Consider the following 9,843-nt stretch of genomic DNA (forward strand, 5'->3'; position numbering starts at 1 on the left):
TCTTGAAGCTCCCGGGGTGGGGATGGTCGGGCACGACGTAATGGTTGTAGGCCTTCTCTCATGTATCGTTGTAGCTCATGGTAGTGTTTGGAAGATTCCTTCGTGGATAGCCTTACACCAAGGCGTCCAGATGGCCCATAGTGTAACTGCCATCTTCACAAACTGATCATGTGATAACGTTTAAAGTAGCTTTTAGTTCAGCTATAGCGATCAGACTTTGCCCAAGTTCCTCGTCAACAAGTTCCCATGAGCACCTAAATGTCGTACATTCCAACAAGGATCAGCGCCATGAATCTGGGGTACCGCATAAACCACAAGAGGATGATGCTTGGGCTCTAACATCTTCTGTCAGCAGTGACTATTTTGAGAGCCTTTAAAGAAATATTCTTATCTTCCCTGGTACCTGAGTTTTCCATAGAGATTTCTAGGATCCTTCATCACTGTCAGTGCCAGAAGAACTTGCCGAACCCTCAAGCCAGGCTTCCCTTCTTTGTCTAGTTGCCACTAGCATTCTATAATCTGACCTGACCGAGAAAACACTATTCTTTTCAAAGTTCCAGCTCCAGAAATCAGGAATATTCATTGTACATAACGGGATTCCCATGATCACAGAAGCATCAAACGGGAAGAACGCCTCTTGTAGGCGTTATCTATCCCATGTGGCTGAAGTAGAACTTATTAGTTCTAACACATAAGTGGGTGGGTTCTGAACCAAACAACCATATGGCCGCATCATCTCGCCTCCTGGCAACCAGTTTTCATTCCAGATGTTTGTATCCTCTCCACTCCCTATCCTTTTGATGAGCCCTTGTTGTAATGTGTCTCTCCCTTCAATTATGGCTCTCCAAATCTGGCTTGGGTGACCACCCAAACTCACATGCAATATGGTAGAATCTGGATAGCATAGGCTCTTCAACAAACATGCACTCAAAGACTCGGGCGGCTGCAAAAGTCTCCGTGCATGTTTTGCCAACATAGACAGGTTAAAAAGTTCAAAATCTTTGAAGCCCAATCCTCCCATACCTTTTGGTTGAGTCATTGCTTTCCAGAATACCCAATGAGGTTTGCGCTTTCCATCCTTACTGCCCCACCAAAACTTCTGGATTAACATGTTGAGATGCTCACGAAGTCCTCTTGGGAGCTTAAAACACAACATAGAAAACACCAGGACTGGCTGGGCTACTGTTTTTGAGATATATAAGTCGATGTGCATGGGGAGGAGTGTAATCTGATCTGGTGTCAATGGGCCACCGGGAAAAAGCTTTTGGGCACTCAGACGCCAGACGACAAACCTATATATATATAAAATCTATTCTCTCAGCCTAAAAAACAAATCGACATCTATTCTCACAAGAAAAAACCTTCACTTCGTCACCCCATCTCTCTCCTCTCTCTCTCTCTCTCTCTCTCTCTCTCCCTAAGAAAAAACAATGACACTGAAGAAAAAAAGACTCATGCATGAAATTTTCAATTTACCAAGTTTATTCATGGATATCTTATTTCCCCAAGTCGTCGTGTTCCCATTCCTCTGGCGACCTCCACTACTAGAGTCCATTTATCCATCTACCCGGCCTTTCGAGAGTTCTGATCGTTCTCCCTAGTCGTCTAGGGTTTTTCGTGCATAGAGGACTCTCCAGGATGGTGCACCAATGGAGAAGGGTTTGAATGGCATATCCAAGTGGAATCAAGGCCACGTCAGGTGGACTTTACACGGGAGAATATGATGGCAAGGTCAAGGTTTCCCTGCTATATTCGTCTTCTGCAATTCTGCAAACAAGTTTCAGGGGTTGAATCCTCATGGAGAAGAGTAGTGAGGCCTTGATTTCTAGGATGAAGTGAGGACTTGATCAAGAAGGTGAGGTAGGTATGACTATTTAGGGTTCATACCTTGATCCCTTCAGCCATGTGGTATTGTTTTCTATTACTTATGTGATCAATAAGAGTGTCTATGCCTGTGAAGATGTGTATGTGAGAATGTTCTCTTTGAAGTCCAATTGCAGGGTTGGATACAATAAATAAATAACATGCCAACCCTGAACAAGAAACCGAGGCGATTCTGCATTGGAAACCACTTTGAATGATAAATGATTCTAGACGATTCAGTGCATGAAACCCCCTCCCATGGCTTCGAGGTGGCATGCATGCAAAATCGCTGTAGGCGCCTCAAAAGCCTTTTTCTATACCAGTGCCTTATGTGGGCTACAACCACCTAGTAGACCCAGATGGATATAAGAACCCTTAATTTTCTCCTCTTTTGCTCCTCGCCTTTCAACAAGGTCGTGCCATTTTGACATGTAACATTAAAAGCAATATACGAGGTAATGATTAACTTTCACTCTTAAGCTCTCATTTCTCGTCATATTTATGTCACGGCCAAACCACTTGTTGACACCTTCGTACATTCTAGATTTTTTTTGTTGTGAATGACATTCTAGAATTTTCGACAAGTACAAGATCAAAGTTGAAGGATGCTAAATACTACTAGAACTAAACATGCATATATAAGCTGTTCATGGCAGACCTAAATCACACATACTATTTCTTACACGAATGTGATTTGTTATCTTTTATGTCTTTTATATTTTTATATTATATATTTTGATAAGATGTTCAATCTAAAATATGAAAATTCATTAAAGTCTCACTCAAAAACCAGTAATTGTAGTTCTAATCTTATTAGTGGTATATATGCTTTCAAAGATAGATGTTTAAATTGTATAATCAAATCACAGATGCACTTTTCATTTGTGTTGTTAGATACGATAATAAATCTTCATGGCACGATTCAATAAAAATGTATGCATGGAAAATATTTACAATTTAAATACAAAATAAGTCGTTCAAAGGAAAAAATGTTTAGTATAAATTGAATGTCTACTATTAAAGGGCAGTTCATAAAGCGTCGCATCAATAAATAAAAACCCTGCTGATATTCCCCCTGATTGAACCACACCTTCGCAACAATGAACTTATGTCTTTAAATTGATGCTACAAATGACACAAATGTGGAACAAAAAGTTTGAAGACCAATTGGGCACAAGATCATACCATCATATTAAACAAGAAAAGGGAAGCAAGTTCAAGAAGATTGCACCTCTAACAGAAATAACTAGCTCACATGAGTCGGACCAACGAAGGGGAGCCTTGGCGCAGTGGTAAAGCTGCTGCCTTGTGACCATGAGGTCATGGGTTCAAGTCCTGGAAACAGCCTCTTACAGAAATGTAGGGAAAGGCTGCGTACTATAGACCCAAAGTGGTCGGACCCTTCCCTGGACCCTGCGCAAGCGGGAGCTACATGCACCAGGTTGCCCTTTTTTTTACATGAGTCGGACCAACTTAGAAGATCAGGCTGCGGCCTTCCTCTACCTGTGCAGGGTACCTCCTCCTACCTCCGTTTTCTCCCTTCACCTCCAACGGGAACCTCCCTCAGAGGCGAATGACTCCTACCACTAGCCGCTGGGAACCAAATACAGATGCCATTGACTCACTCTATCGCTGTTGGAAACAAACCTAAGACGCGGGCGGGGCTGCTTCGCAAAGTCTCAGACCGGAAGCAACTACAGAGGCGGCTTACCTCCCACGCCAGTCGCTGGGAACCAACTACAGACACCGCTGACTCCCACACTTGTGAGGACGAGAGGGTTCACGTGTGGGACAACCTGTCAGGGTTGCTCGCCACCACGTTAGCAAAGATCAAGAGGATTTCAAAGTTGATGATGTCGCCATGCGGAAAGGAGTTCTCGTGTTCATGGGCGGGCCAGCATGGGTGCTCGACATGTCGACGTTCGAGTGAGAGATGGGGTGTGAAGTGTAGCTTGTCGTCCATGGATACACCAAAGATAGAGGAAATGCTCTGCTTTGCCATATGTATATGTTATGTTGTTGAGACTGTGATGTTCCTTGCAATATAACCATGGATGATACCGGTATCATAGAGTTTGTTGTCCAAACCTATGAACCATGAGAATAAAGTATCTTGATTCGTTGCATGGTTGAGTAGAGTTTGTGAGTGAGACTGCCAATCTCTTGATCAGAGTTTGTTGGGTAAAATTGGTGTGGATGATTTTGGTGGCGTTAAAATAATAATAATCAAAACTAACCGGCATCTGGAGATGCTCCTACTGCATTTGGTGGTGTTCAAGAACTGAGTTGATTTGGTGACAATGGAGCTGTTGTATGACTACATGGCACTAAAAGAGGCACTTGTATGACTCAATTTTTGATGATAAAAAAAGACAGGCCACAAATCATTGATAATGCTCCAAACCTATAGAGCATGATCACGACCGTCATGGAGAAACAGGATGGCGGCAGAGACGGAATGGCAAAGGAGAAGGTAGCGGAGCTCTGCGGCCATCAAAGGCGGAGTGTGCATGGAGCCTGGAGGATGAAATACATGTAGATCATCAAACTAGGTATGCACACCTATAGCCTGGAGGATGTACGCGCGATGTCAGACAGGAGGACTCCGTTGCCTTCCTCTACCTGTGCTGGGTACCTCCTACTACCTTTGTTGCCTCCCTTCACCTCCAATGGGAACCTCTCGCAGAGGCGAATGACTCCTACCGCTAGCTGCTGGGAACCAACTGCAGACGCCATTGTCTCACTCAACCACCGCCGGGAACAAATTACCTAAGACGCGGACGCGGCTGCCTCGCACAGTCTCAGACTGGAAGCAACTATAGAGGCGGCTTCCTTCCCACGCCAGTCGCTGGGAACCAATTGTAGATGTCGCATAGACTGTCTTCTAGCGTCACAGCACTGTCTGCGGTCTTCGGTGATGCGAAGGAGCACCACCGGTCGGCATTGTTGGAAATATGCCCTATAGGCAATAATAAAATGGTTATTATTATATTTCCTTGTTCATGATAATTGTCTATTGTTCATGCTATAATTGTGTTAACTAGAAACCGTAATACATGTATGAATACATAGACCACAACGTCCCTAGTAAGCCTCTAGTTGACTAGCTCGTTGATCAATAGATGGTTATGGTTTCCTGACCATGGACATTGGATGTCATTGATAACAGGATCACATCAACAGGACAATGATGTGATGGACAAGACCCAATCCTAAGCATAGTACAAGATCATGTAGTTCGTTTGCTAAAAGCTTTTCTAATGTCAAGTATCATTTCCTTAGACCATGAGATTATGCAACTCCCGGATACCGTAGAAATGCTTTTGGTGTACCAAACGTCACAACGTAATTGGGTGGCTATAAAGGTACACTACAGGTATCTCCGAAAGTGTCTGTTGGGTTGGCACGAATCGAGACTGGGTTTTGTCACTCTGTATGGCGGAGAGGTATCTCTGGGCCCACTCGATAATGCATCGTCATAATGAGCTCAATGTGACTAAGTAGTTAGTCACGGGATCATGCATTATGGAACGAGTAAAGTGACTTGCCAGTAACGAGATTGAACGAGGTATTGGGATACCGATGATCGAATCTCGGGCAAGTAACGAACCGATTGACAAAGGGAATTGTATACGGGATTGATTGAATCCCCGACATCGTGGTTCATCCGATGAGATCATCGTGGAACATGTGGGAGCCAACATGGGTATCCAGATCCCGCTGTTGGTTATTGTCCAGAGAGCTGTCTCGGTCATTTCTGCATGATTCCCAAACCCGTAGGGTCTACACACTTAAGGTTCGGTGACGCTAGAGTTGTTATGGGAATTAGTGTGCAGTTACCGAATGTTGTTCGGAGTCCCGGATGAGACCCCGGACATCACGAGGAGTTCTGGAATGGTCCGGAGGTAAATATTTATATATGGGATGTCCTATTTTGGCCACCGGAAAATGTTCAGGATTTTTCGGTATTGTACTAGGAAGGTTCTAGAAGGTTCTGGAGTGGGGCCCACGTGCATGGGGGCCCACATGAACGTGGGTAGTGGGGGCAAGGCCCCACACCCCTGGTCAAGGCGCACCAAGATCTCCCCTTAGAAGGAATAAGATCATATCCCAAAGGGATAAGATCAAGATCCCTAAAAAGAGGGGATAACAACCGGTGGGGGAGGGAAATGATGGGATTTCTTTCCTCCCACCTTTGCCAACACCCCAATGGACTTGGAGGGCAAGAAACCAGCCCCCTCCACCCCTATATATAGTGGGCAGGCGCATGGGAGCTGATACCCCTTGCCCCTGGTGCAACCCTCCCCCTCTCCAACTCCACCTCCTCCTCAGTAGTGCTTGGCGAAGCCCTGCCGGAGAACTGCAAGCTCCACCACCACGCCGTTGTGCTACCGGAGCTCTCCCTCAACTTCTCCTCTCCCCTTGCTAGATCAAGAAGGAGGAGACGTCCCCGGGCTGTACGTGTGTTGAACGTGGAGGCTCCGTCCGTTTGGCGTTAGATCGGATCTTCCGCGATTTGAATCGCCACGAGTACGACTCCCTCATCCGCGTTCTAGTGACGCTTCCGCTTAGCGATCTTCAAAGGTATGAAGATGCTCATCCTCTCCCTCTCTTGTTGCTAGAATCTCCATAGATTGATCATAGAGATGAATATCTGAGTTACGAGTTTGGTACAGAATCAAGACATTGTGGAAATTGTTTTACAACTAATACCACTTGGAACACCATAGTGTGATGGTGTGTCCAAACATCATAGCTGCACCCTATTGGATATGGTGCGTACCATGATGTCTCTTATCGAATTGCCACTATCGTTTATGGGTTAGGCATTAGAGACAACCACATTCGCTTTAAATAGGGCACCATGTAATTCCGTTGAGATGACACCGTATGAACTCTGGTTTAGAGAAACCTAAGCTGTCATTTCTTAAAAGTTTGGGGCTGTGACGCTTATGTGGAAAAGCTTTATCCTGATAAGCTCGAACCGAAAGCGGATGAATACATCTTCATAGGACACCCAAAACAGTTGGGTATACCTCCTACTTCAGATCCGGAAGCAAAAGTGATTGTTTCTAGAAACGGGTCCTTTCTCGAGGAAAAGTTTCTCTCGAAAGAATTGAGTGGGAGGATGGTGGAGACTTGATGAGGTTAATGAACCATCACTTCAACCAGTGTGTAGCAGGGCACAGGAAGTTGTTCCTGTAGCACCTACACCAGTTGAAGTGGAAGCTGATGATAGAGATCATGAAACTTCGGATAAAGTCACTACCAAACCTCGTAGGTCGACAAGGACGCGTACTGCTTCAGAGTGGTATGGTAATCCTGTCTTGGAGGTCATGTTGCTAGACAACAATAAACCTACGAGCTATGGAGAAGCGATGGTGGGTCCAAATTCCGACAAATGGCTCAAGGCCATAAAATCCGAGAGAGGATCCATGTATGAAAACAAAGTGTAGACTTTGGAAGAACTAATTGATGGTCGTAAGGCTGTTGGGTACAGGATTTTAAAAGGAAGACGAACAATGATGGTAAGTGCCACCATTAAGAAAGCTCGACTTGTCGCTAAGATGTTTTCCGACAAGTTCAAGGAGTTGACTACGATGAGACTTTCTCACCCATAGCGATGCTAAGAGTCGATTGGAATTATATTAGCAGTTACTGCATTATTTATGAAATCTTGCAGATAGGATGTCAAAACATTGTTTCCTCGAAGAGTTGCTTGAGGAAAGGTTGTATGTGATACAACCAGAAGGTTTTGTCAATCCTAATAGATGCTACCAAGTAGGCAAAGCTTCAACAATCCTTCCAAGGAATGTAGTAAGCATCTCAGAGTTGGAATATACGCTTTGATAAGATGATCAAAGATTTTAGGTTTATACAAAGTTTATGAGAAACTTGTATTTCCAAAGAAGTGAGTGGGAGCACTATAGAATTCCTGATGAGTATACGTTGTTGACATATTGTTAATCGGAAATTATGTAGAATTTTTGGAAAGCATATAGGGTTGTTTGAAAAGTGTTTTTCAATAGAAACCCTGGATTAAGCTACTGAACATTGAGCATCAAGATCTATAAGGATAGATAAAAAACGCTTAATAGTACTTTCAGATGAACACATACCGTGACAAGATTTTGAAGGAGTTCAAAATAGATCAACAAAGAAGGAGTTCTTGGCTGTGTCATAAGGTGTGAGTATTGAGTAAGACTCAAGACCTGACCACGGCAGAAGAGAGAGAAAGGACGAAGGTCATCCCCTATGCTTTAGATGTAGGCTCTACAATATGCTATGCTGTGTACCGCACCTGAAGTGTGCCTTGCCATGAGTCAGTCAAGGGGTACAAGAGTGATCCAGGAATGGATCACAGGACAGTGGTCAAAGTTATCCTTAGTAACTAGTGGACTAAGGAATTTTCTCGATTATGGAGGTGGTAAAAGAGTTCGTTGTAAAGGGTTACGTCAATGCAAACTTTGACACTAATCCGGATGATTCTGAGTAGTAAACCAGATTCGTATAGTAGAACAGTTATTTGGAATACCTCCAAATAGAGCGTGGTAGCTGCAACTACAAGATGACATAGAGATTTGTAAAGCACACACGGATCTGAAAGGTTCAGACCCATTGACTAATAACCTCTCTCACAAGCGAGATATGATCATACTCCATGGGTGTTGAATTCATTACAATCACATAGTGATGTGAGCTAGATTATTGACTCTAGTGCAAGTGGGAGACTGTTGGAAATATGCCCTAGAGGCAATAATAAAATGGTTATTATTATATTTCCTTGTTCATGATAATTGTCTATTGTTCATGCTATAATTGTGTTAACCGGAAACCGTAATACATGTGTGAATACATAGACCACAACATAACCCTAGTAAGCCTCTAGTTGACTAGCTCGTTGATCAATAGATGGTTATGGTTTCCTGACCATGGACATTGGATGTCATTGATAACGGGATCACATCATTAGGAGAATGATGTGATGGACAAGACCCAATCCTAAGCATAGCACAAGATCATGTAGTTCATTTGCTAAAAGCTTTTCTAATGTCAAGTATCATTTCCTTAGACCATGAGATTGTGTAACTCCCGGATACCGTAGAAATGCTTTTGGTGTTTCAAACATCACAAGGTAATTGGGTGGCTATAAAGGTACACTACAGGTATCTCCAAAAGTGTCTGTTGGGTTGGCACGAATCGAGACTGGGATTTGTCACTCTGTATGACGGAGAGGTATCTCTGGGCCCACTCGGTAGTGCATCATCATAATGAGCTCAATGTGACTAAGTAGTTAGTCATGTGATCATGCATTATGGAATGAGTAAAGTGACTTGCCGGTAATGAGATTGAACGAGGTATTGGGATACCGACGATCGAATCTCGGGCAAGTAACATACCGATTGACAAAGGGAATTGTATACGAGATTGAAGGAATCGCCGACATCGTGGTTCATCCGATGAGATCATCATGGAACATGTGGGAGCCAACATGGGTATTCAGATCCCGCTGTTGGTTATTGGCCAGAGAGCTATCTCGGTCATGTCTGCATGATTCCCGAACCCGTAGGGTCTACACACTTAAGGTTCGGTGACGCTAGAGTTGTTATGGGAATTAGTGTGCAGTTACCGAATGTTGTTCGGAGTCCCGGATGAGATCCCGGACATCACGAGGAGTTCCGGAATGGTTCGGAGGTAAAGATTTATATATGGGAAGTCCTATTTGGCCACCGAAAAATGTTCAGGATTTTTCGGTATTGTACCAGGAAGGTTCTAGAAGGTTTCGGAGTGGGGCCCGCCTGCATGGGGGGGCCCACATGAACGTGGGTAGTGGGGGCAAGGCCCCACACCCCTGGTCAAGGTGCACCAAGATCCCCCCTTAGAAGGAATAAGATCATATCCCGAAGGGATAAGATAAAGATCCCTAAAAAGGGGGGATAACAATCGGTGGGGGAGGGAAATGATGGGATTTTTCTTTCC

This window comes from Triticum dicoccoides, chromosome 5B (assembly GCF_002162155.2).
Source record: "Triticum dicoccoides isolate Atlit2015 ecotype Zavitan chromosome 5B, WEW_v2.0, whole genome shotgun sequence".
NCBI lineage: Eukaryota > Viridiplantae > Streptophyta > Magnoliopsida > Poales > Poaceae > Triticum > Triticum dicoccoides.